The sequence below is a fragment of the Eschrichtius robustus genome, chromosome 4 (genome assembly GCF_028021215.1).
Source record: "Eschrichtius robustus isolate mEscRob2 chromosome 4, mEscRob2.pri, whole genome shotgun sequence".
Lineage (NCBI taxonomy): Eukaryota > Metazoa > Chordata > Mammalia > Artiodactyla > Eschrichtiidae > Eschrichtius > Eschrichtius robustus.
The window spans coordinates 58,319,412-58,345,579 of record NC_090827.1 but is presented as its reverse complement, the minus strand read 5'-3'; the positions used below and the strand labels follow the sequence as shown (position 1 = coordinate 58,345,579).

The 26,168-nt window shown below is 45.1% G+C and overlaps 1 long non-coding RNA gene and 1 pseudogene across 1 annotated transcript; both read left to right on the top strand.

Annotated features, from left to right (window-relative positions):
- LOC137763680 (uncharacterized) lies at window positions 1–24,733 on the top strand. Its single transcript, XR_011073836.1, has 3 exons — window positions 1–197; window positions 2,223–2,301; window positions 24,358–24,733. It is a non-coding gene; the product is annotated as an uncharacterized lncRNA (long non-coding RNA).
- LOC137764436 (serine/arginine-rich splicing factor 3 pseudogene) lies at window positions 5,666–7,692 on the top strand (annotated as a pseudogene).
- Window positions 24,734–26,168: the final 1,435 nt, after the last annotated feature.

Here is a 26,168-nt window from a genome sequence, read left to right as displayed (position 1 = left end):
ATCCCTTTTAAATACAGATTTGTCCTTGGAGAACGGAGCTCATGCTTTCAGTCGGGAAGTGAATGGATGTCTAGAAAACGGGAGCCAGACAAGTGGTGAGGAGCGCAGAGTGGAAATAGCAGAGAAAAAGAAGTCCGCCAAACCTGTTTCCAAACTTTGCATGCCCAGGAGAAGCAAGTCCGATGGAGAAACAAAATGTAAGAGCACTTGACTCGTTTGACCTCGTTGGAGTCTGGTACCGCCTAAGGGGAGGACAGACTTGGTGCCATAGGGTCTGTCTGTTCCCCCCCACACAACCCCTCCACCGGCAGTACTTGTTTTTTGTGTATCTTTTTTTTTCTTTTATTTTTTTGGGGGTGGGGGGTGGGGGGTGGCTGTGTTGCTCGGCTTGTATGATCTTAGTTCTCCAACCAGGGATCAGACCCGGGCCCTCGGCAGTGAGAGTGCCGAGTCTTAACCACTGGACCGCCGTGGAATTCCCTCTTGTGTATACTTCTAACTAGCTTAGATATATACTTTAAATTTTTGTCTTCGACCAAGTTATAGAGCATTAGATCCCCAAATGTGGTTGAATTTATGAGGTATAAGAAAACAGGAGCTGCTGATATTTATGACTTGTAAGTTACATGCCTGTTTAAGCTAAACATTTATTCTTAGACTCCTTCCCCGCTTGTAGTCAGAGTAACTCTTCTGGAATTTTTAAAAATAAGAACCTGGGACTTGAGCTTAGGTCAGGTGCTTGGCCACTTCATCGTTTGACGAAATAAGCAGAGGCTCTGTTTCCTTTTCCGTCTCAGGGTTGGGCCCTTCATACAAGAGCTTGTGTTAAAATGGCCTAGCAAACTGGCAGGTGCTAATTTGATGACTTTATGAAGACGGTGGTTGCTTAGAATCAGAAGAGAAGGATACTTAATCCTCAGAACCTGGTCTCTGCACCAGCTTGCTAATGCTGAAGAACTGTACCTTGGCTGTGAACTCTTTATTCATAGTGGCTTTTTTGTTTCTTTTCTGTAAGCAGCTGAAGTCTCATGTAGCCCCAGGATTACAAGGCAAACTACCAGGCAGACCACCATCACATCTCATTTCACAAGGGGGTCAGTATATAGTGAATGGACAGCCCCCATTTTAGGGGCCAACTGTTTTTGGTAAAACACATATAGAATTAGTAGGATGTAACTTAGTAATTCTGACTTCCACATTGCTTAGGTTTTCCTTTTGATATTCTGTTTTTAGACATTCATGAACAGCATTTCTGAAGACCTCATCCATTTTTACTCTTAGCATAGGAAACTTCAAATGTACATACACAAAATACCAAGGATAGTAAAATGAACCCCTGTGTACCTATCACCCAGTATCAACAGTTAACAGCTCCTGGCTGTTGTTTCATCTATACCCCCATATGCTCCAAGTGAAGATTATTCCAAATGGATTACAACTCCATACACATCCACGTCCCCCCAATTGGATTACTTTGAAACAAATCGGACATGTCATCTTATCCACAAATACAATATTTCTAGATGACAAGGTCTCTTTCTCTGACAAGTGTTTTATTCATATTTTGCTATAATTGCTAACATCTAGCAAACAGTCTTTTGAAGAAGACAAAACATGCCTTATAAAGTGTAACAGTTCCTTACTAACAAATACATAGCAGTGTTCATACCTCCCCTTGTGTAACAGAGTTTGGGTGATTTGTTCCTTAAGCCTTTCAAGTGATAGATTCCTTATTTTCTTGCCATTTATTTAAAGAAAATAGGTCTTTTGTCTAATAGCTTCTAGGTCTGGCTGACTGCATCGTTTTGGTGATTAATGTGTTCCCTTGTCTCCAGTTTTCTGTAAACTGGTAGTTAGGTCTAGAGTCCTGATCAGATTCCAGCTTTATTTTGTGCGACTGCATTGACAGTATGGGGCTGTCCATCAGAGGCATGTAATGTCTCTTCAGTGATTCTAGCAGCCGTTGATCAAAGTCTAGATCCATTATTTCTTACGGTTTGCAAAATGGTGGTATTCTAAACCTGTCATCCAAAGAAACATTAAGCTCGAAGCTTGTTTTAATGTCCGGCAAAAAGGGCTTCTCCTTGGAGGGAAGAGGGTGTCCATGCCCTGAATCTTTCCAAACAGAGGGTACTCTTGGTAGGGAGGAATATAAGTTGTTTTGTGCCCACTGCAAGTCTAGGGTCTGGCTGAGCTAACAGTGGCCTTACTGTGTGTGACAGCCCTGCCAAACAGAAACCTGAGGAAGACCCTGAAGAAGCAAAATCAGGTGATTCTGTCGATGAAGAAGACAAAGACCAGGTAGGGCTCGCGTTTCAGTTTCTTAACTCTGCCTTATTTTGGTACACTTGCTGGTAATTGTGAATTTACACTTGGTCTGTCTATGGACCGTAAGTGACTGAGAGGGTGTTAGAACATATCCCTGGACCCAGGGCAGTACGAAGTGTATTATGGTTAGACCCGAGGACTCAGCAGGCCCGTAACTTTGGTGCGTTCTCTCCTGTCTACCTTCCTACCTCTCCAGCTGTCAAGATTTGACAGTCAAACCAGCAGATGTGATGCGTTTAAAGCATTTCCTTCTGATGTCAGATAAGCTCCTTTCCCACATCTAATCTCTCTATAAAAGCAGAGTTGTCGTGTTATTATGTGTATTGTAATAATGCTGCTTAGACTTTTTAGGTTAGAAAACTGGTGGCTTGCCAAAGGCCTCCAATATAGAAAATGTCAGTCTCTAGCACTGTCCCGTGTGACTTGAGGGGCAAACCTAGATACTACCAGATGGTCACACGCTATCTATTTCTTTCCTGCCACAGGATTAGCTGTGTAAGTCAGGAAGTCTGTAGGTTTACAGGTGGGTAGTAAATGCCCTGTTACCTGCTAAAGATGAGTATCCGTGGTTTGCTCTAAGGCAGGGTTTCTCAACCAAGGCATTGACTTTTGGGGCCAGATAAACCTTTGCTGTGGGTGTGAGTCCTGTGCATCGTAGAGTGTTTAGCAAGGTCCCGACCTCTACTCACTAGATGCCCGTAACATTCCCTCTCTCTCCTCCCAGTTGTGACAACCAAAATCACCTTCAGACTTTCCCAGATGTCCCCTGGGGGGCACAATTGCACTGAGCGAGAAGCACTGGACTCAAGGCTAGCAATATCATTGAGGTAGACTTGACGTCCTGTTGTAAAAGACATACTCATTCTCCTGTTTCTATTTTGGAAATTAGATGCCACTGTTCATGATCCTTATTCAGATGTCTGTAATTAAGTTGAGTCAGACTACCCACTCACAGGTGGGACACTGAGACAGAGGGAAACAGCTTGTCCAAATCACATGGCCACATCCCTTGCCTCCTAAGAAAATGTGTCACAGGGGAAAGCAAGCTGGCTCTCGTAATATTGACAAGTGTTTTTTTTTAAACAAATGTGCCAGTTTTAGAGTTGTTCTTTGCCCTCTAACCTTTTGGAGGGCTTACATAGCCTTCAAGCTTCTGAAGAAACGAACTGGGACACTCTTTCCCAAGCGGGAAGCAGTTTCACTGGCAGTGTGTGAGAGGCCTTGGGGACTTGGAGGATGAACACTTGTCGCAACAGGGTTTATCCCGATATGCTAGAGTAAGGCTCAGTGCACCAACCGGTGTTATCAGGTAGTGTTTGTTGGTCAAATAAGTAGTACTACAGAGAGAATCTTACTTTAGTGAATTGAAAGTTTTGAGATCTCACTATGTTTTTTAAAACAGGTATTAAATACATGCATTTGGTAAAACAGTACAAAAGGCTGTTTGGTACATAGCAGCCAAAGAAAAACAATGTGGCTATTCCGTGCTGAGCTATGCTGTGAGCGTTATCAAATAGATACTGGATTCTGAGGCCTTTGTTCAGGAACAAAAAAGAATATAAAATATCTCATTACCACAACTAAGGAGCCGGCCTGTGGCAACTAAGACCCGGCACAATTAACTAAGCAGCTAACTGACTATTTTTTAAAATCTCATTAATAGGTTTTTAATATGATTTTTTAAAATTTATTTATTTATTTAATTTATTTATTTAATTTATTTTTGGCTGCATTGGCTCTTCCTTGCTGCATGCGTGCTTTCTCCAGTTGCGGCGAGCGGGGGCTACTCTTGGTTGCGGTACGTGGGCTTCTCATTGCTTGCGGTGCGTGGGCTTCTCATTGCGGTGGCTTCGCTTGTTGCGGAGCACGGGCTCTAGGCATGCGGGCATCCGTAGTTGTGGCTCGCGGGCTCTAGAGCGCAGGCTCAGTAGTTTTGGCGCACGGGCTTCGTTACTCCGCAGTGTGTGAGAACTTCCCAGACCAGAGCTTGAATCCTTGTCCCCTGCATTGGGAGGCGGATTCTTAACCACTGCACCACCAGGGAAGCCCGAGCTCTAACCTTTTAAAAAATGTGTTCCTTCCACCTTCATGGAGCCGGCGTAGGGGATGGGAAGGAGTGAGAACCCGATTGGCAGGGGTCCGGTCACAACCCCGGAAGGGGACGGGGGAGGATCTAAGAGGTGGCACCGGGCCACAGTCGACCCCCAGTGACAGCTAACAGCTGCACTGCTGCCCCTTCCTGCCCCAGGACCTGAGCTCAGGTCCCGGGGCGGCTGGAGAAACGCACTGTTTTTGGTGAGATGCTCTTACTTACTGTGTGGAGCTGCTCCGGCTGCCCCGGCGCCCACACCCCTGCAGGGCCCTGTGCCCATCCTCCCTGCCCCCTGCCCAGGGCTCGGGGAACAGCAGTCTCTGGGGCAACCTGCTTCCAAGTCCTTCAGTGACCACGGAGGACTGGGAACGGGCTGGGCTGCCGGGGAGCCTGGGCATCCAACACCTGAGCTCAGCCCTGGGGGCTCACGTGAGGGCAGGGGCTGGGGGGTGTGGGCGGTGAGCGGAGGGGCCTCCAGCCGGCGTCAGTCTGGGCCCTGGACCCGGGGAAAGGCCTCACCCTCTCAGTCCTGACCTGCCGCTTGGGAACCCTGTGGCCCACCAGCCCGAGGCCTGTGGCGCCCGCCACAGACTCCCCGGCACACGGGTGGGGTGCCAACGCCACACCTGGATTTTGCACGGGGACCATCGGGGGGCTCGGTGCACGGGAAGATGAGCAGCCCCCAGGCCCCGACACGCCCCTTCCATGTCCATCGAGAAGTGCCGGATGGAAGGCCGGCTGTGCTCCTTTTCGTGCCCCAGGGAATTCGCAGGAACAGCCCTCCCGGCCACAGGGTGCCTGCCCACCGGCTCTGGGCCTGCGACCAGCCCAGAACACAGGGTGCAGGGAGCTGAGCCGGGTCTGCAGAAGGGCAGACACCACAGCCTGGTCCACAGCCGACTGGCCCAGGGCGGGTGAGAACGGGCGGGCAGGCTGAGGGGAGGACAGAACGTGGCACAGCCTGCCCGCCTGGGCCCCGGGGAGAAGGTCGGGGCGCTGCCCGCGCCCTCGCTCCGCTCCCTGGCGTCCTTTGTGGGGGCCAAGGGCCGGAGGCAGGGCTCCCGAGGAGCTCAAAGGCCAGGGAAGGACACACGGGACGGTCCAGACCCACCCTAGCGCTCCAGTGGGGTAGCACCCTCTCTGAATTCCTACTGCCACCAAAACACATCCCTAAGGCCTTTTGGGAGAATTGCTAGGGCCCAGGAAGGCGGCCCCTTGCTGTGGTCCAGACTTCACCAGCTGCCGATGACCAGAGGGAGCCAGCCGGCCGGCCTTGAACAGGAGGACAGGACACGGGGACAGGGACAGCCACAGCCGGGCTTCCCGCAGCTGTGCCCACCGCCAGAACCAGCTGTAGCCAATCACAGCCCCCGACATGCCAAACAGTGCTGGGCGAGAGGCCGGCAGGAAACTGACACCCCCTCACTGGAGAGCCGGCCCGGCCAGGGTGGGGGGAGCCATCCCCGTCTGAACTCACCCCACAGCTCAGCCGTCTCCCAGTGACCCAGACGCTACACCAGCAGAGAGCAGCCTGCAACGGCCACAGGGCTGATCCCCGACCAAGGTCAGAACTCCCCCCAGTGTGACGGCCCCCATGCCGCTCCTGTGGTGGAAGGGACCGCAGGCAGAGACCAGGAGTGGAGCCTTTTTATTAATGGCTGCGTTTTCAAGAACCGTTTTGTAAGCAGGAAAGCTCCCCAGGAAGGGATTGCATTAGTGCAACAAGGGGGAGCCTTGACGCCCGGCTTCCAGACACGTCCAGGAGGGAGAGGGAGAGGGGGGAGAGAGGGAGGGTGATGGAGGGAGGGAGAGGGAGAATGAGGGAGGGTGATGGAGGGAGGGAGAGAGAGAGAGGGTGAGGGAGAGAGGGAGAGAAGGAGGAGAGAGGGAGAGGGAGACCTCCCTCCCTCTCCCTCTCTCCCTCTCCTCTCCCTCCCTCCCTCTCCTCTCCCTCCCTCCCTCTCCCTCTCTTCCTCTCCCTCTTTCCTTTCCCTCTTCCCTCTCCCTCTTTCCTCTCCCTCTTGCCTCTCCCTCTCTCCCTCTCCCTCCCTCCCTCTCCCTCCCTCTCCCTCTGAGTCTCCCTCTCTCACACTCTGTCTATCCTCTCTCAGGAAGGAGTGGGAGCAGGAGAGAAGGAGAGGCAGAGAGGGAGAGGGACAGAGAGAGAGAGACAGAGACAGAGAGAGAGGAGAGGAAGCAGGGAGAAAAGAAAGAAAGAACACACCATCTACATTTCTGTCAAATGACACCGGGGATCCTTACACAACCAGGAGAAAATAACACAGGGAGGCTCTTTCTCAGCTGGAACTGGAACTGCAGACGGGGCCAAACACCACCAGGCTGGCCACACATGTCCAGCCACCGCTCCAGCCCTGTCAGCCGTGAGTCCGGTCACCAGGGCTCTGAGTGTCTGCTACAGGGAGCTGGGGTTCACCCTCTCACCCGGGAGGCCGGGCCAAGCCAGTAGGGCCCCGGGCTGGACACATAGGGGGAAAAGCATCCCCACAGGACAGCTTGTGCGAGCAGATTCAGCTGCCAGATTCTAGAGGCCCGGGACCACCCTGTGGCCCGTGAAACCTAGGAGCCACGAGGGTCTTGCATCGTGATTCCTGTCCGTTGGACTGTAAAGTTTATGTAGGGAATCTTGGAAACAGTGGTAACAGGACTGAATTGGAACGAGCTTTAGGCTATTATGGACCACTCTGAAGTGTGTGGGTTGCTAAAAACCCTCCCGGCTTCGCTCTTGTTGAATGTGAAGATCCCCGAGATGCAGCCGATGCTGTCTGAGAACTAGATGGGAGAACACTATGTGGCTGCCGAGTAAGAGTGGACCTGTCGAATGGGGAAAAGAGAAGTCGAAATCGTGACCGCCTCCTTCTTGGGGTCGTCGCCCTCGAGATGATTATCGGAGGAGGAGTCTTCCACCTCCCACACATCTCCAAGATGGAGAGCCTTCTCCGTCAGCCAGAGCAGGTCCCTTTCTAGATATAGGAGAAGAGAGAGATGACTGTCCCAGGAGAGAAATCACAAGCCGTCCCGATCTTTCTCTAGGTCTCCTAGCCGATCTAGGTCAAATGAAAGGAAATAGAAGACCACTTTGCAAGAGGAGTGGTGTACAGGCAATAACTTCATTTGGCAGGAGTATGTACAGAAAATTCAAGTTTTGTTTGAGACTTCTGAAGCTTGGTGCACTTTTTAAATGTTTTAGCTGTTCACATTTGTTTGTCTCTTGGGACAGTGACACATAAAGGTGTCATTCTCTATGGTTTGAAATGGGTCATATGAGGCATGTAATACGAAGAATTGTTACCTTACAATGTTCCCTTAAGCAAAATTGAATTTGCTTTGAGTTTTTGGTCTTGCCTAGACTGATAATAAAACTCTGACTCCTGCCCAGCTAAAGTGTGATGTTTACTATTATGGAAACACACTGGCAAACATTGAAAAGGCTTTCTGTAGCTGGGATATGGTATGCAGCTGTAGTTAAGCAAGCAGTCTTTAAAAGGTGCTGTGAACACAAGGCAGCAGGTAAAAATGAAAGCTGCACCCTTACCCTAGATTAGAGGTTTAAAAATTCCACTAATCTTCACACCGGACAAGAGGTTGTCCAGTGAATTTAGAATCTAAGAAGTTTCAAGGAAGTTAGTTTACCTTTGATTTAGGTCATAAGTCCCCTGTGTGATTGCTGTACATGAATACAAAGCTCTTTGTAATATTACTTGGGAATTTGAGAGTATTTAAGACACCAATGTCCTGCCAGATTAAGAGTATATTGTAGAGCTGAACTTTGAGTTACTGTGCAATTTTTTTTTCATGCTGTCATTTGTAATATGTTTTGTGACAATCCTTGGGATTAAAGTTTTGGTTCCAAAAGAAAAATAAAAAGAATCCGCCTGCCAATGCAGGGGACGCGGGTTCGAGCCCTGGTCTGGGAAGATCCCACGTGCCGCAGATCAACCAAGCCCGTGGGCCACAACTACTGAGCCTGCGCTCTAGATCCTGGGAGCCACAACTACTGAGCCCCCGTGCCACAACTACAGAACCCGGCACGTCTAGAGCCCGTGCTCCGAAACGAAAGAAGGCACAGTAATGAGAGGCATGTGCCCACAATGAAGAGGGGCCCCCGCTCGCCGCAACTAGAGAAAGCCCGCGTGCAGCAACGAAGACCCAACGCAGCCAAAAATTAATTAATTAATTAATTTTTAAAAGAAGACCGCCATTGGGACGGCTGGGGGACAGCTCCACGCTCTGCTTCCCGAGGGGGGCCTGCACCCGGGGACTCAGGAGGCGCCCTTGCTCCTGGCGATGCGTCCAGAGGCCCCAGCGCAGGAAAAGCACACATGGCATCCATGTAGGGAGGCCGGGCCCGGGGAGCACACGGGGTCTCCCTGGTACTATTCTTGCCACTTCCCTACAGGTGTGAAGTTTTCAAAATAAAGCATTCGGAGAAGAGGGCAGAAGCTGAAAAAGCCGCCCAGGCCCCAGCCCTTCACGACCCCACGCCAGGTCAGGTGCAGGAGGACCCTGTGAGATTAAAGAAACATCACAGAGAGCAGGGGTGGGGCGGGGTCTCAAGGGACAACCTCCTTTGGGGCAGAATCTCGGTAGACAGACCACCACCTTCCCCTAGGAAGGATCCAGAACCTTGGGACCCAAACACTCTGAGCGCCTCAGGAGAAGAAGGCCCTCCCGGGGGCAGGGCACACGGACGCCTCTCGACCACCCCGCGGGGCCCGCACGCACCCAGCACCTCGCGCGTGAATGGCAGGAAGGTCACGTCCCCGTTCAGGTTCTTGTTGAAGTCGATGCACAGGAGACTCAGCTTTTTTTTTATTTTTTAAAAATTAAAAAATTAATTTATTAATTAAATTATTTGTGGCTGCATTGGGTCTTCGTTGCTGCACACGGGCTTTCTCCAGTTGCGGCGAGCGGGGGACACTCTTCGTTGCGGTGAGCAGGTTTCTCATTGTAGTGGCTTCTCTTGTTGCGGAGCATGGGCTCTAGGTGCACGGGCTTCAGCAGTTACGTCAGACAGGCTCAGTAATTGTGGCTCACGGGCTCTAGAGCGGTGGATCAATAGTTGTGGTGCACGGGCTTAGCTGCTCCGTGGCATATGGGATCTTCCCGGACCAGGGCTCAAACCCATGTCTCCTGTCTTCTGTGCGAGGGCTTTCTCTAGTTGCGGCAAGTGGGGGCCATTCTTCATCGCGGTGCGCGGGCCTCTCACTATCGCGGCCTCTCTTAATACGGAGCGCAGGCTCCAGACGCGCAGGCTCAGTAATTGTGGCTCACGGGCCCAGCTGCTCCGCGGCATGTGGGATCTTCCCAGACCAGGGCTCGAACCCGTGTCCCCTGCATTGGCAGGCAGATTCTTAACCACTGCACCACCAGGGAAGCCCGGCAGGCGGATTCTTAACCGCTGCGCTAACAGGGAAGTCCTCAGCTTCTTCTTGATGCTCTTGATTTTCTGAAGGAAGAAGACAGCCGTAAAATCGGGGGCGGGGGGTTCAAGGAGAAGAGGCGGATGAGGCTGACGAGAGGAGGGAGACGGGAAAGAAAGGGCCTCAGGTCCTAACTGTTAGGACTCTCCTCAGGAGTTACCCCAAGGTGGCAGCCTAAGCTTCAGCCGTTTCAGCGGAGGTAAGTTTCTGTCCCTTCAGGGTCTATCTGGTTTGCAGAAACAGGTAGAAATGGACCAGCCTGGGGGAGGGAGCGACGTGGGGCGCAGAGGAAGGTGCCCGTTCCCTGGGGCCCCTGCCGGGCCAGCAGCAGGCGGGGCGCCTCGAGGACCTGCCCAGGCTGCGCCCCCTGCCCAGCCCAGGACTCAGCGTGTCCGGCCCCGCTCCCGGGCTGAGCAGACGTGCTTGTCCGAGGACAGGAGGGGCGCTGGGGGAGCGTGCCCGCTGGCTCTGCCAGGCGCAAGGGCTCGTTGGGCACGCCTGGCTCAGAAGCAGCCCGAGGGACGCCGGGCCTCTGCGGGCAGCAGGCACCGTGCCGGGCCCTGGCCTCCCTGCAGCCTCACGGCCCCACCGGCCACGACTGGGCAGGAGCACAGGGCGCCCTGAGAGGGCGGGGCGGCACTCAGGACCCCGCCCCGCGCCAGCAGGCCGCCTCTCCTGGGCGCCCCCCTCCACGGGCGTCCCCGTGGTCCCTCGGGCCAGTGGTTCTCAAGTGTCAAGGCAGTCTGCGCAGCCCCACTGTCCACACCCTCACCTCCCCCAGCCTCGAAGCTCCATGTGCCTGCCGCTCCGGAGGACTTCGGGGCCCACGTGCCTGGGCCCCACCCTGGATGCCGGAGTCCCACAGTCCTCTGAGTCCCGGTTTCCTCCACCGCAAGGCACAGCACCGGCCGAAGCGGGACAGCGTTTGTGTTGAGGAACAAGAACTGTCGCTGAGCCCTGGGTCGGGCCTGGTACCCGCGTTAACCGCCTCTGTCACTTTCTGACTCAAACCAGCCAGCGCAGGGCTGCACCCCAGCCCCTTCTGTATGGGGCTCCCACACTCGGGGCCACCGTCCCCCTGCCCTCATCACCCCGGAGAGGCCCGGAGCCCCGGGCTCATTCTAGCCAATCCTGAGCCTGCTCCTTCCCGGGGACCCACACCTCAGGCTCCAGTCCCCAGCCACCCCTCCCCTCATTCCTGCCGAACCCTTGTGCTCCTGGGAGGCCCTAGGTGACGAGGCGTGCCCCTGCCCAGAACCATGAGTGACAAGCTCTTTCCTCATCTGCTGGCCTCACTGTTCTCTGTCCTCCACACAAACCGACTCAGTCAGCCCTCATGACCACCTGTGAGGGGGTCCTCGGGTCACGCACGTTGCAGAGGGTGAACAGGGACAATGGGGTCCAGTGACCGGCCTCCGGGGACCCAGCCAGTTGGTGGCAGAGCTGGGTCTGATCCCGGCCATCAAGATGCGTGTAGCCACGGTGCCCCACGCTGCGCACCGAGGTGACGCGCTCGACCATGGGTGGCTCGCAGTGCCCACCCCCCTCCCCACCCCACGGGGCTGCCTCCCGGGAGGGGCCGGGCTGCCCATTGCCCGCCTGTCCAGGGTGCCGCAGGGACCCCGTCCTGCTGGACCAGGAGTGGGAAGAGCTGAGGGCTCTGGGGTCCACGCTGGGGGCAGAGGGGTGTCAGGCAGCTGGGAGGACCTGAAGGGACAGGCCCCCCGGGGGGGGGGGGCCCACTGGGAACCCGCGCGGCCGCAGGGCTCAGCCAAGAGAGGAGGGAGGGGGTGAAGGCGGACGCCATGCTCTTCAGCCTCCCATCGTCCCCCAGCCTCCGTGCCCAGCAGTAGCTGCGCTGTGAATTACGGGAGAAAGGGGTCGGGTCTTGGCCCCCAGTCCTGGCACACAGCTCCTAAACCTAAAGCCACAGGCCGGGTTGCATCTTACAGCCCCCGTGCCTGCCCACCTCCTGCGAGGGGAGAGGGCCAGGGGTTGCAACGTGAATCCGTTGCCCACGGCCCCCGCTGTAATCGTGCTCGTGGAACAAAATCTCGGTAAACACGGGGTTCAGAGAGCTGCGGGCTGGGTGCCTGCAGGAGGCCTGGAAGCCCCGCGCCCCGCCCCACGCCTCCCCACCTCCTCCTTCCACCTGGCTGTTCCTTTCTAATAGCCCGGTGCTCTAGTCCATGGACTGGGGGCCTGTGTTCTGGGGGCCCGTGCTAGCCAACGAACGGAACTCGGGCTGGGGGCGTGGGAACTCCTGACACAGCCTGTCGGCTACAAGCGCAGAGGACGACGTGGACCTGTGGCTGGCGTGGGCCGAGCCCTGACCTGCGGGCTCTGACTCCGGGTAGATGGAGTCTGAACTGAACTGCAGAAACCCGGCAGTCCCAGCGCTGCTGCTGCGGGAGCCCCACGGGCCTGGCGTTGGGACAGAAGCTCTGGAAGCGGGGACTGAGGGTGGAGTAGGCTCGGAGGAGGGGGTCCTTCCTTGAGACCCTCCCACCAAAGCCACGGGGGGCGGGGGGCCCGGATGAGGCGGGGGTGTGGTGGGACGCAGGGAGGGGCGCACGCCGCCCGTGCTCTGGGGAAGCCCTGTGACCCTGAGGACCGAGGGCACAGCAGGTGCAGAGGGAGCGCTGGTCCACGTGGACCTTCCCTCCTGGGGTTGAGGCGGCAGAGAGATGGGCAGAGGCCGGCACGCGGGGTTCAGGCCAGGCGCTCCCCTACTGCGAAACTTCCTAAAAAGCAGCCGTCGCAGGACTCGGCAACCGCAGTCATGGGCACTTTTACTTACCCCGGGGAAATGGAGACTGAAGTCCACACACAAGTTGTACACAAACGCTCGCCTGACTGGGAAGAGCCCCAGACCGAAAGCCGCCAGGGGCCTTCCCAGGGCAACGGATGACAGGGGCAGTCGTGTCAACGTCAGGATCCTGCTGGGACGCTGACTTGACTTTCACAAGAGGTGACATTGGGGAAAAGTGGGCAATGTAGTTTCGCTTTCTAGGGAGCTGGCCAACTCCTTTCCAGAGTGGCTGCACTGTCTTCCGCTCCCTCCAGCGACGACTCCCCTGTTCTGTGCTGCCTCGCCAGCAGTGGGCACCGGCTCCAGGTTCTGCTGGGAGCAGAACTTAGGTTTTCTAGTTCTAGGAGAAGCTCCAGAGTGACTCGCTAAGGCCATTAGCGAGTAATTATTTCCCAATGAGTGGCTATTTCCAGTTAAAACCAAAAGCCACCTAATTATTGCTTTTCCCAAAAATTAAATATGAAATCTACGTTATGTAATTGTACACTTATTTCCCCCTTCGTGTATTCTAATTTCTTCCTGAGAAACCTAAGATGCCATCTTGCAGACTGCCCACAGTGGCTACGATTTGGGCAGCAGCAAAGGTCAACTTTAAACATTTTGCATCTAAAGTGGCTTTGGATACCTTTGGATAGAAAGTACAGTCTGAGCCATTTTACAAAATGTGCGGCCATTTTACAAAACAGCTTGACAGTTCCTGCAAGTGTTAAACATAGAGTTACCCTATGACCCAGCAGCTCCACTACTAAATATATACCTAAGAGAAATAGAAACTTATGTCTGCACAAAAGCTTGTACGTGAATGTTCATAGAAGCATATTTCTAAAAACAAAAGGTGGAAAAAATTCAAATGTCAATCTGACAAATGAATAAACAAAATGTGGAATATCCGTACGATAGAATAGCATTCAGCTACAAAAAGGAATGAAATATTGAACCATGTTACAACATGGATGAACCATGAAAGCATTCTGTAAAGAAAAGCAGCCACTCTCAAAAGATCACATATTGTATGGTCCCATTTATATGAAATGCCCATAATAGCAAATCTGTAGAGACAGAAAGGAGATTAGTGGTTACCTAGAGCTGAGAGGGTTGAGAGAATGAAAAAACATTGTTAATGTGTAATGGGTTTCTTTGTGGGGGGACAGAAATCTAAAATTGGATGGTTGTGATGGTTACACACGTCTTTTAGTGGTTACACTAAGAACCACTGAATTGTATACATTAAAGGGTTAAATTATGGTATGTAAAGTACATCCTGATAAAGCTGTTAAAATTATAATTTTATATTTATAAATTTGAAAATTCATCCAAAATTACAAATTCTTAAAACACGCAACCTAACAAGACTAACCCAAGAAAAGAAATATCTAAAAAATCTATATCTACTCAAAAAGTTGTTTGTATCATTAAGTACCTTTACAGAAAATGATTTCCAGGGATAAACGGCCTTCCAAGTAAATTCTTCCAAATATTTAGGGAAGAAATATTGGTAATCTTACATAAAACCCTTCCAGGAAACAGAAAATAATATATTGCTCAAAATTTTTATAAGGCCAACATAAGCTTCAGATCAAAAGTAAAAAGAATATTACAAGAATAGAATCATAGGCCAGTTTCTCTTTTGAACATGCATGCAAAATTTGTAAATAAAAGCACAAACTGTATCCATGGTATGTAAAACAGTAATATATCACAATCAAAGTGGCTTTATTCTAGTAATGCAAGGTTGGTTTAATGTTCCCACATGAAACTGATCCCAGGAATGAATCAGAGTGGGAAAAAAAGTCATTTAAAAAAGAAGTCTTGGGAATTCCCTGGTGGTCCAGTGGTTAGGACTTGGCGCTTTCACTGCTGGGCGCCTGGGGTTCAATCCCTGGTCAGGGAACTAAGATCCTGCAAGCCATGAGGCAGGGCCCCCCCAAAAAAAAGAAAAAATGAAGTTTTAACCACAAGAGTGAATAAACATAACAGATAACACCTTATGAAAAGTAGGTGAAGATTATGGAATATTCTAAACTTTTAAAACAAAGAGAAATTGCTAAAATTCAAGAGGATGTGACAAACGTTGTACATAGGCAAAAAATAAAATATACAAATGATGGGAGCCCCAAAATCCAGGTGCCCAAGTCCCATCTCTGAAAATCCTCATTCAATGGGTTCTGGATTTCCTCTACGTTTAAAAACCTACAGGTGATTCTGATACGATTCATAGACACAATGTAAAGCTTCTGCTTTACAGGAAATAATACCAGATTATTTTGTTATTTTATAGTTATATTAACAAGCTGTACTACTGACGGATAAGTCTGATGTCAAAATGCACTCCCCACTAGGGTTAAAAAAGGAACTAGTACTTTCTACTGCTACTTGGTGGCAGCACGCATATATTGCAATGGCAATTATTGTAAGAAGCCAAATTAATGGAACATTTTAGAATTGGAAGACTACGTAGAGGTCACCTAGTCAAACTTCCAACTATTATAGTTGTGAAAACTAAGGCCCATATAAATGAAATGATTTATCTCCAAAGAGGGTTAGTGAAAGAGTACGAAATAAAAAATATCTCTGAACTTTTAATTTAGTGCTATTTTTATTAATCTCAATATTAGCTCAAACTTCAGTGTGACAGATTTGGGATTGAATTCTTGCTTGAATTTAGTGGTTGCGTGCCTTTTAGTAAGTTACTAAAACACTTTTAACTTCGCTTTTCACATATGTAAAATGGTGAGCCTTGACTTAGAGTATGAGATAGCCTGGCACTGTTTTTAACACAAACAAGTACTTAAAATTTTTTGCCTCTCAACCCTCTTAAACAACCTCTATCCTCTTAACAATAAAAGTGTCTTTCAGCTAGCAAAGCACCCCAGAGCTGACCACATTCTGGCAAGAGATATAGGATTCCTTTTCTTACTGAGGGGTCTTTATACCTGATATTTGAACTGCACTGAAACATGAACATCTCTTGTTTATACTGTATTAATGGATTTGATAGATGAATTTTAAAAAGTAATATGCAGGGCTTCCCTGGTGGCGCAGTGGTTGAGAATCTGCCTGCCAATGCAGGGGACGCGGGTTCGAGCCCTGGTCTGGGAAGATCCCACATGCCGCGGAGCAACTCGGCCCGTGAGCCACAATTACTGAGCCTGCGCGTCTGGAGCCTGTGCTCGGCAACGAGAGGCCGCGATAGTGAGAGGCCCGCGCACCGCGATGAAGAGTGGCCCCCGCACCGCGATGAAGAGTGGCCCTCGCTTGCCACAACTAGAGAAAGCCCTCGCACAGAAACGAAGACCCAACACAGCCATACATACATACATACATACATACATACATACATACATACATACATAAAAAGAATGTAAGCAGACAAGAATAGCATTAAAAAAAATAAAAAAATAAATTAAAAAAAAAATAATATGCAGGAGTTAAGCTGCATTAGTCTCAAGAAATATAATTTGATAGTGGTGGCTAGAATGATAAACAGTGCTTGGACAGGGAGTCCATATTGGATATGAACAACCTGTACTCCCATTCGTCTATTAAGAATAAATAAAATCCTTTCAAAATCTGTTTTAAAGGGCAGTTAGTTTCTTCTGCCTCATTTAACTTACCTGCAAGAAAAAGACAATCTCCTGAATCCTTGTTTAAAAGGCTTTTAATATAAAGCAAATAATTTTTTGCAACATTTCCCAAACTTTTCATTATCAAATTAGCTGAGGCTTCTCAACGATTATCATTTCACAACAATATCTCCATTTTCACCTTCTTTAAATGAATTGGCCGAATAGATGTGCCATTAAAACAGAGCTTCACCCTCAACGTATTTTAAAGTTTGTATTCAAACAGTATGAAGAAAACAGGATCAGGGAATTCAGCCATAAAAGTGAATGGATTACTGATACATGCTACATCATGGATGCAACTAAGTGAAAGAAATCAGGCACGAAAGGCCACATATTGTATGGTTCCATTTATACGAAATGTCCAGCAGTGGCAAATCCATACACACGGAAAATATTATACATTAGTGGTTGCCAGGGGTTTGGAAGAAAGGGAAATAGGGAATGACTGCTTAAAATGGGTGTAGGTTTCCTTTTGGGGTGATGAAAATGTTTTGCAACTAGGCAGTGGTGACAGTTGCACAGCATTGTGGCAGTACTAAATTCCACTGAATTGTACAGTGAATTGTAAAATGATCAAAATGGTGAATTTTATGTTATGTTCATTTTACTACAATAAAAAGGAGAAAGAAATAGGGAAAGACTTTGAGTTTGGGAAAGTAAGGTGAACTGGTCAAGAAAAAGACAGCTCTACCGTTCAGTTTTCTCTCAGCTCTCCCAGTGCATTAATCGTCAGCAAAAAAGGAGCCTGAACTTGTAGATGACAGTCATTCAACAGAGTCCAGGGAAAAGTGAATAAAATAAAACCCAACTATTCTGATTTAGCGCATCTATGACAGGTTAACTTCCTGCTCAGCCACATGGACATTCATGAGGACGTTTCAGGTTAGGTGTCCTCTACTCCAGTACTTTACTCACAGCTCATTCACACATGTATGCAACAGCATTTCTTAATTTAACGGACTCTGGTTGTGCTGGTTGTGATCAGTCTCACGAAAAGGAAAGGAGGAAAAAGCCTCCACACTGGCTTGGTGGTCTTGGGATGAAATGGATGCAGAAGACAGCTTGATTGTCAAACTGGAAACTTTTATTTTCCTTTTCCTCTTCTTTTTATCTTTCCTATCAGGTCTTCTGTCCACTTCCCACTGCCTTCTTTCAAACAGGAAAGACACTGATTAGCTGCTGGATTTTTTTTTGTTGAAACAACTATTGTTTTAGATTTCTTGTTGTTCGCTGAATGTTATGGTTTTTACTGCCAAATGAGCTTCGGTGGTTGATGTAGGGGGTCTCTTGGGAACTTAACTTTTTCAAGTTTAAGTGGAAAATCTTTTTTGTTTGAATTGGCTTTTACTGGGTGCTTCAAGATTTGCTCTTAGCTCTTTGATGGGGGACTGAATAGCACTATGTTTCCTTTGAGGTCCCAGTAAATAAAGGATCCCATGTCCTCCTGGGCACTTTATCTGGATTTTGCTGTGTGTGCTCTCTAACAGCCAGATGCAGATTCCAGGAAAATGACATATAAGTGAATATAAATAATCTAATATTTTTAGAATTTGCTTTGGCCATACTCCTGGTCTCATTCTACTTCTTGTAGCAGAAGGCTTTAAAGAGCATTAGCTATGTATATATTAAATATAATATACATATACCAATATTAAATATTATATTGGTGTACAAATGTAATATATTACTGTTTATATTAATGTATAACAATTATGTATTATATTAACATGTATTTTTGCATAGCATATATTGTACACAAACTATATGACTAATGCAATGTATATATATATATATATGTTTAATATGTTCACAGTATTAATATGATATATCATGTAATACTGATTATAAAACAATTATATCATAATATAGAAATATATCATTATTATTATCTGATATAATACATTATATTTAATGTATTCTATATAACACAATACATAATGTATTATTATGACAAGTATATTATATAATATAAATATAATACTTATATAAAAGTATATATATTTTAATTATACACTACACATACAAGTATGTATAACTATTTATAATTTTATTTACGTAGGAATCTGTTCATAACAATTGATGTAAAAATACGCAATATTTTAAATCAAATGGGCCATAATCTCACTACCTACACATAACTACTTTTAAAATCTTCAACCCTGTCTAAATCATGCTTACATATCTCTCAACCTGTTTTTCTACACATGCACATATACACACATTTATACACAATATATATGTATACTACCACTTTTCAGTTCAATGTATATAAATATATGATATATATAATTATATTCCTGTGTATGTAGACAAATATAAATCATAGGTATGTATTTCACATATTTATATAAATATATCATATAAATAATGTATGTGTACATAAATACATGATTATATACATACATACACAGAAATATACTTATTTAAACAAGAGACCTAAATAAACATAGTTCTCGAAGAATAAAACTAGTTACGTCTCACCGTTTCAATAACAGTTTATAGTTTTCTACTGTATGTGCTTCTATAATTGTTATGAACAATTCCCGTTTGTTGAATGTTAAGTTGTTTTAATTTTTTGCCATTATTAATGAAGCTCTGAAGAATATGGTGGGCAAGATTACTTGAAAAACTCTCCTAAAAGAAAAGAGTTCGGTATGCTAGGTTAAATGTAAACAACTTATTTTTAAGTGCATGTCTGATTTTTGAAGTGTGCAGTAGAAGTTTCCAGGACCCCTGAAAGAAGGGGGGTACATGTGCAAGAGTTATAGCTATGTTAAGAGTGGATTGAAGATCTTGATAGCTTAGAACAGAAGCTGGCAATCCTGTTTTTATGGAGCGAAATAGCAAATATTTTAGGCTTTGTGGACCAAAGAGGCAAAATTGAGGATATTATTTAGGTACTTAAGTAACCATTTAAAATATTACCAGTTAAAATGTGAACATTATTCATAGCTCATAGGCCATAAAAAATAGGCAGCTGTCTGGATTTGGAACACAGGCCATAGTTTAATGACACACCTGACCTGACACAGAGACTTGTTGTTAAAATGGCCATGACCACATGGGAGGCAGGAGATAAGACTCCATCCCTACTAGATGGGAAGTTAGAACTAAACCTATCTATACCTAGGTTCACCTTTAATGAAAGGGTGTACCAGTAAAAAAAATATCTGCTGGCAAAGGGAGACTAAGACCAAATTCTCTTGGCGTCTGCTCTGGGTAGGAAACAGGTAGGAAATCTTGAGAATTCTGAACCCCAGATCTGTGTTCACAGTGTTTGGGTTGCAAATTTATTTGCGGTCTTGCAAACAGAAGGTAAGAAATTACCTTAAAATGCTCCCAGATGGGTGGTATTCCAAACACAGAACTAAACACTCTCTGGAGAGGTAGACCTTCAACCCAGGCCTATAGCGTTCCCACAGATAAAGTTTAGCTAACCATGAGCTCATGATCTAAATTTACACAATAATGAAGAAATCAGCTACAATGGGAGAGACTCAGCAAAAACAATCAATACCAAAATTAGATTCCCAAGGCCATCCATTGAATGTTGGAATTATCAGGTGCAAGGCAGAAAATAGACATAAAACTAGAACTGAAACAAGGAACAGGATGTTTTAAAAGAGTGGGTAGGCTCTTTAAAAAATTTCTAAAGTACATGTCATTGATAAAGCTAAAAACTCAAAGGTTGTGTAAAACAGCAGATTAATCATGGAGAAGAGTGAAATTATGCTGTTTTTAAAAATATGGCAAATCAGATTTTCTGCCTAATTATATAAGTAGATTTATCTTAAAAAAATACACATATTTTAAAGACTTATTGGCTATAAAATAACTAAAGGATATTTCAGAGGGCTTCTCTCCAAAGAAAAGTGAGAAGTAGCAAAACACAGAAAGTCGAGGGGAAAAAATGTCAATATATACATTGCTATAGGGTGCACTAAGGCTTAGGCCAGCAACAATGTGGAGGTGCTGACCCTTAGATACTTACAACTAAGCTGGCATCTTCAAAAAGTTCAACTATTTATAACTAAAAAGACTTATTAAAATTAATAACCAAGTGTTTTAATTGACATCAGAAGAGCAAAACAATGAACCCTGAGAACATAGAAAAAATAGATAATAAAGATATGAGCAGAACTTAATAAAACAGAAAAAAGTATAAAATTGAGGTGATTTAGTAAGTCAAAAGAATATTCTTTGAAAAGATTTTAAAAACACACTTTGATTAAGCAAAACAAAAACATAAGTAAATAATACACAGAAAGAATCAGGACAATGTTATAGCAGAGAGTACAAACAGAGAATATATGAAATGCCAGTAAATTTGAACATTTATGTAAAGTGGACAATTTCCTAGCTCCTAAAGTTTACCAAAACTGACACAAGAGGAAATATATAGCTGGAGTTCTTTCACCAGTAAAGGAATTAAGTCAATAGTTTACAATCTTTCACCAAGAAAATACCAGACCCACCCAGAACGTTTGGGTGGGGAATTCTATCAAACTTCTATTAAACAGATAACATCAGTATTAATAAAGAAAAACTTCTAGAGAGTAGCAAAGGAAGAATGCTCCTTTATTCATCTTAGGAAGTCTATATAATCCTAATACTGAAAATAGATTAGGACTGTAAGGAAAAAGAAATTTACAGGTCAAATTTACTTGTAAATATAAAAGCAAAAATTTTAAGCTATGATATTAGCTACTCAGGTTCACTAGAGTAAGAAAAAGCATGAGCAAGTTAGGTCATCCAATGAATGAAAAGGTAGTTTAATGTCAAGAATATATATCAATAGATTGAAATCACCATATTTTATTTCTTTCATCTGTCTCTTTAAAAAATTGTTAAGTACTTAAATTGATCTCTCTTGTACTAGGCACTGTCCTAAGTCATTTACATATTTACTCCTTTAAACCTTCTATTATCCCTGGGGGAAGGTTCTATTTTGCTTCCATTTCTTAGCTAGGACTCTAACCCCCAGGAAAGTAAAGCAACATTTGCAAGTTTTTGTGGATGGTCAGTGATGGGACCAGTACAGGAACATCCAAAGTCTGTGTTTGGAAACAGTGCCCCATGTTGACACTCACATTACAGATGAAAGGAAAGGAACCATGCACTTACCATACAGATGAAATCTCACATTACAGGTTAAAGGAAAGGAACCATGCACTTACATTATAGGTTAATACCCACATAACAGGTTAAAGGAAAAAGAAACATGTGCTTCTCTCAAAAGTTGTAAAGAAAGCATATCTATTTCTAAATATATTTCCCAATTTCTTTTGCTTGCTTTCTGACCTTTGTAGTGCATTTTGCCATGAGGAAAATTTTAATTCTTATATAATTAAATGTATCCTTTTTTCTTTGTATCTTAGAAAGGTGTTCCTTATGAATAATTTATTTCAAGTCTCCCAGGTTTCTGATACTTTTACAGTTTCATGATTTTTTTACTTTTAACTAGTTGCTATATCTAGAATTTATTAATGATAGCCATATTTTCCCACTTTTGTTGAATAAGTTTGGCTACTGATCCAAAATGTCAATTTTATTTTAATCTCAAATCCCTTACGCTCTTGCATCTAATTTTAAGATGCTTCCTATTCCACTGGTTGTTTTGTCTATCTGAAACAAAATGCTACCTTAATTATAATGTAATTATAATATAATAAATGTAATTAGTAAACATAATACCATATATAATAAATAGCATAATATAAAATAACAAAATATAATTTACCATATAACAACGTCAAAAGAGAACAGAACTATACAATCAGTTGAAATAGCCCCCAAAGATATTTTATAAAACTCAATATTCATTTCTAATTTAAAAGAAATAGTAAAATAGGGATTGATGAATGCTTCCACAGTAAGAAGAAATTATATATCTAAAAGAGAAAGAGGTAAATGATAACCTTTAGTAACACTGGCAATAAATACAGGACAAGATGAAGATGCCTGATATAATGTTAAAGAAAAACTATTATGCAACATTGTCTTTGCAGCACTGATGAGTTCAGTGAAAAGAGAATCTCATGGAAAAGAGTATCTCGTTCTTCTTAATGTCTGTACACTTGTCCATTGCATGAACATAACAGCTTATTTAACCAATATGTTACTGATCTGCATCTGGATTTCTAGATTTTCATGGAATTTTATTATGCACAATTGTTACAAACTCTAGGACTTCCTCTTATGTTTATATCTTTCGAAAGAAACAATATCTCCACAGATGATTTATCTGGGCTGGCTGCTAGCCGACTATGGCTACTTCTCAGTTCTTCCCTTTACATTCCTAGTGAATATGAAAACGGAAGGCAAGAAGGTCTTCTGTTTAGAGACTGTACAGATAGGTCTTGGTGATAAAGTCTTGGTGGTAAAGGCTAAAAATATCAACCCAGAACAAGTGTTTTTCCAGCTGTAACTATGTGTGATTCCCTTGGCTTGATTCTGTAGAGGATGTAAGACAAGACTGTAGGATCTGCCCTCAAAGTGCTTCCAGTAAGATGAGCTAAGTCAAATATGGTGGCATATCTAATTCAAGACAAAATATAATGGCTCCTTTTCTCTCATAGCAAAACTTCGTGGAGTGAATGTAGAAGTCACTGTAGGCTCTCAATTAAAGGAACACAATAAATCTTGTATTTGAAGGTGATTATTCTGGTCTCTTTGTAGAGATGAATTGGAAGTTGTCTAGAAGAAGGAAAATTAGCTTAACCAAAGTTAAACTCATAAACAATTGAGCATTAATTAAACATCTGTGACCTATGTTTCTCTTTGATCATAATTTCTCCCAATGTATACACCTCTTTGATACCCGATTAATCATTGTCAAAGATGCAATTAACAATGATTATTACTGTGTATTAGGTTTTGCCTGAATTGGCAGGAGGATTCTTAACCTCTGCGTCACCAGGGAAGTCCCAGGGGTGGTACAGTTTAAAAGAGTCAGTCACCAAGGATACACTTAGCAGGGTGGACAGGATAAATAAAGGATATAGTTGGTAGCAAATGGAGTACAACCAGTACAGTATTCTTTTAAAATAAGAAATTATCACTAATTAGCAGATTATAGCAAGGAGAAACAATGTCAGGAAAAAATGAGTATAAGATAATGAAGCATTTTTGTAGCAGGTGGATTTTTGGCAACATGATAAGGGCAGAACAGTTTTGTAAAAATAAAGCTTCGTTCTAATCTACTAAATTATCTGAAAGAGGCAACATAAATGACAAAGGAGGATTAGCCAGTGAGCATAATTTATTCAGATTTTGCCATGAATTGTGATAATGCTTTCTTACTGTAGACTATGAAGGATACTTAATTCTCATAGAATAAGAGATATGATAAATAGTCATAGGTAACTTGATAAGATTTAGGAAATTAGACCAGGATTTCATATTAATTCAGTTAATAGTAAGTTAAGATATATGGTCCCGTGTGTCATATTTTATTACGTAAACTGGAATTATATACTTTATAGAAAGGTACAAGGGAAAAAACCCTGCTAATCTTTGGCCAAAGAAAATTTAGGAGAATTAAACATTAAATGAAACCTAGTAAATAATTGGGCAACATTATTGTAAAAAAAATATAATCATACTTGCTTGTCTTAACTCTCAGAGCGCTTTCTGCATGCAGCTGCTGTTTTCCAGACTGAGGGTGAACTAGAATTTGATTATTTCTCTGCCTTTAGGACACGACCAATAATTATTGGTTCTCTATTTCACCCTAAGATGCTCGCAAGCTCTCCCAGGTCCTGGATGGATGTAAGGATTGTAACAAGGGAGTGTCTCATCGGGGCTCCCAAACACACTCGCTGCTGCCCGGCATCAGCACTTTCTGTCCTCTTCTGCTGCTTTTGGTTACTGTCTGTAAGAAAGGTGCCAAAGCCACCAAAGCTGTCCCGAGTGTGTCAATGCACATGGCATTGAAGAGTTTCTCTGATGTCCTCCCTGTTACCTGGTTCCCATAGGCAAGAAGTTCTGGGCTCACAGGTCCCCCAGAGGTCTCAGTGCAATGCCTTTTATATATTTTTCTTTTGCCTCCCTGCCCAGGTTCTAACGCTCATCCTTGGAAGGCAGCATGTAGAAGCGGGGCCCTGAAGAACACACCCAGAATTGCCTTACCTTCACACTGGTCCTGTGCCCTGCAAATGCTCTCCACCTCCCTTAGGATGAACTGCTCCTCAGAGCCATGCGAAACACACTGCAGGTCCTTTGTCCTTCCAACACGTGTCTGGATCTTAGGGTGCACACCACTTGGGTTAAGTGGAGCCCTCCCGTAACACAGCCACTACTTCCTGAATCCGTTCTGTGTGCTGTGTAAATGGTGAATTGTGGTAACCCTGCAAAAATCCCCACCCTCACTGTCGGCCATGGAAGGGGTTGGGCCTTTTCCTACAGTGGAGCCTTGAGCACCAGGGTGTCTTACTCTCCCTAGTCTTCTGTAGCCCTCCCCCGGTGAGGGTTCAGGAGAGTGATGCACTCTTGTATCTTCTTGAAGAATCGCATGTTTTCTGCCAGTTATAATGGTTCAAACTAATGAAAGATAAGCAATTACCAGTACATATTTTAGAACCTAAATTATTACAGTTGAAAAAAAAATTTATTTAGTAAAAAATTTCCATTCTTATCTCTATGTCCAGCCATTATTATTTTCCTTTGATTTTTGGAGAAATCTATTTATTTTTCTAAATACAATCTATTTTCCCTGATGGGTCAGAAATGCTAATTACTCCCTCCCCGTGGGTCCCCGCATATCCCTTTGACCTGTTGTGTTTTTGTTTTTGTTTTTTGCTTGGGTTAGAGCTCTGTCATCTGTCCCAGAGGAGCCAGAAAAGCATCTATTATTTACCCATTAAAAATTAACCCTTAACAATTATCCATAGTTATTTAGCATACATTCACAAGGTGTCACTGAAGCTGAGAAACTGCAGTGGAGAATCAAGTGCCACAAAAATGGTGTCTTTCCTATTTTCACATGGAAAAACTGAGGCACTGGGTGGGGACACAGCTTGCTGGGGTTGGCCATGCCACAAAAACCTGAACTGAACCTCTGGCTTCTTGATTATTAAAGCCTGCTCCACTCTGAGCCTCTTTTCTTCCCATCCCATCCCCTATTCCCTCCAACACCACCACTGTTCTACCTCTTCCACCTGATAACCATGGGAAGAAGAAAAAGGCTAACCCAGTAGCAACAACAGAAAAACTGTTAGACGGAATACAATAATTTAGACCAAGATGAGTTGCTGCTATACATGGGTGAATACTGGAGTATTTGATTCAATATTTTTCAGATAAAAATAACTAAGAAATAGTTACTTAATCTTAATAATAAGATTAATAACCCCTTATTAGTCCCTAAGGTCAGACCTTGGAAAGGAACTCAGCCTCTGTCTGACCTAATTTAAAAGAAAGGACCTGAAAGGAGTGCAACAACAAAATGTCAAGTTCACTTCTAAGTCAACAAAACAATAAAGCCACACAGCACAGAAGGGAGGACGAGAGTCACATCCTTTTAATCCTTACTGCTTCCTCTCATGAGTTTGCACACTCTTCTATAAAAATAAAACCTCTTCCTGAGAATTCCTTTGTTGCTATTGTTACTTTTCTGAGATTTATAACATTTAAAAAAAATGCATTGCCATGTTTTAGATAAATATTTCAAACAAGTTTTACCTCTGCGTGCATTAGAAATAAAAAAAAAACTAACTCCAGTTAGTGTTTTGTTGGTGCTTGTGATTTCCACCCTTGGCTTTGAAGAAAAAAAATAATGTATAGGTGCTTACATGTTATTTACTTTCTTCCACAAACTCTGATATTACCTGGCCATTTTCTAATGTAAAAAATTGGCATGAGAAATATTG